Here is a 1,879-nt window from a genome sequence, read left to right as displayed (position 1 = left end):
CACTTGAGTTGTGGGCAGTTGGTAAATTAATGCACCGTCATAAATTAAAAGGGGTGGGCCGTTTGAGTTACAAATTTTTTTTGTTTTAATAGAAAATGACTATTTGAGTAGTAAAAAATTTCAAAATAGCTAGAAAAGCCTCAATCTTTTAATATTAGTTATTTTCTATCAAAATATTAGAGCTAATTAGAAGTTAGGTTTAAAATAATATTGATAATTAGTATTCAGGTCATTTTCTAATATTTAAGTTCCTAAAATACCCTTACATATCAAAACTCACTTTCTCTCTAAAAAAACCTGAAATTTTTTAGGGTCCTCCTTCTTCCATTCTTCTTCTCCAAATCTTCTTCTTCTTCGAAATCGATTGGATCTGCACCTAGAAAGAACCATAAAATCCAACCAAAGTTTTAACCTAAAAGCAGAGAGGAGAGAGATAAATATTGGAGAGAGACGAGAGGGAGACTATGGATGAAATCGGTGGAGTTCTCCGACGAACCTTCAAGATCTAATCGATTTCATGAGCTATGTTGCTATTATTGTACTGATCTGAAGCATCAATTTCATCTTCATCTTCATCTTCTAATTTACATACTGATTTGAAGATGTTATAATGTGTTCGTACGCATGTAAGCCTTGATTTCTTCTGCATAATTAGTTCATCGTCGCCCAGATCTTCTGATTCTTCGTCTATTTGCTAATCAAGTCAAGTAGTAAGGTCTTTATCATCTTCATTATCTGAACTCTTTATTTATTTTTCTATCAGTTATTCGAATGAACAAGTCCAAGTTATTTGAATGAAGGCATCTAGGTTATTCAGATGAACAAATGTATGTCAAAGAATCATAAACTTGATTAAGCAAATTAATTCTTATGAAAAATCGCTTGCTGCAAACTGAGTTTGCTTCCACCGACATTGCAAATTAATTCCTATGAACACCTATTGTGTCCATAATTATGTTTTTAGTACATAAGTTCTAAACATTATATTCTTTACGGATGAAAAATTGCAGAAAATGGAAATGGAGTCAGCTAGATCGCCTAATGATTCATTATGTTTTAGTGATGCAAGTTCTTCCTCTAAGTCATTTAAACATGGTTAGATATGAAAGTTGGGGATTTGTTCACTGGTGTTGGTCATAAACTCTTTGAAAGTGTTAATCGATTCAGGTTGGAATTGAATAGATATGTTACGAAGTTTGGGTATCGTTTATATATAAAGATCGAGGAACCATGTTCTCCGAGTAACTGTATGTTAAGAATTGCTCAGGATTGTAACTCATTTGATTATAGAAGGTTGCCAAGTCGTCAATGTTTGTTTATGGAATATTTTCTACAACTCAACTTGTTGCTATGGCTTCATCTTATTGTTCTAGTTCGACATAAAAAGTTGAGTGTCCCTCGTATGAGCATTCGGTCCTTGCAGTCCATCATGACAAATGACCCATAATTAGGTTTTGTGGAGCCATGTTTGTATACTTGAAAATCATAGAGTTGTAGGTTGTTGGTACTGGAGATGGGATTGGAATAATGAATATGGGTATTGGTACAGGAAGAGGAGAAAATGAAGCTAGCAGAGGTAACAGGATTAGATCAAAAGAAGATAAATAATTAACTGGTTTATTAACCAGAGGAAGCGTCACGTGAAGCCGTCCGAAGATATGCGCTTTGCTCTCATGGAAGGTGTTGTTGTTGGTGGAGGGCCGCCTATTTATTTCGACTCCGGCGCTGGAGGACCAAGCGTCCGAAACGATGTTTATGATTGAGATATAAAATTCCTCATCACCAACTAAGTTGTAATTCAAACATTTTATTTAATTTTATAGTTATAGTACTGAAGTTGTTTGTCAATGTCATTTATTCTATAATCCAGTTTAGGAAT

General features: G+C 34.2%; 1 long non-coding RNA gene across 1 annotated transcript; it reads left to right on the top strand.

Moving 5' to 3' along the window:
- Nucleotides 1–268: 268 nt before the first annotated feature.
- LOC147549513 (uncharacterized) lies at nt 269–1,879 on the top strand. Its single transcript, XR_015238924.1, has 2 exons — nt 269–715; nt 1,011–1,879. It is a non-coding gene; the product is annotated as an uncharacterized LOC147549513 (long non-coding RNA).

Source organism: Eschscholzia californica, unplaced genomic scaffold (genome assembly GCF_041429995.1).
Source record: "Eschscholzia californica isolate CP2 unplaced genomic scaffold, dmEscCali1.0.p SCAF_3, whole genome shotgun sequence".
NCBI classification, from domain to species: Eukaryota; Viridiplantae; Streptophyta; class Magnoliopsida; order Ranunculales; family Papaveraceae; genus Eschscholzia; species Eschscholzia californica.
The sequence above is the reverse complement of the archived record's forward strand: the minus strand, read 5'-3'. Positions and strand labels throughout refer to the sequence as shown.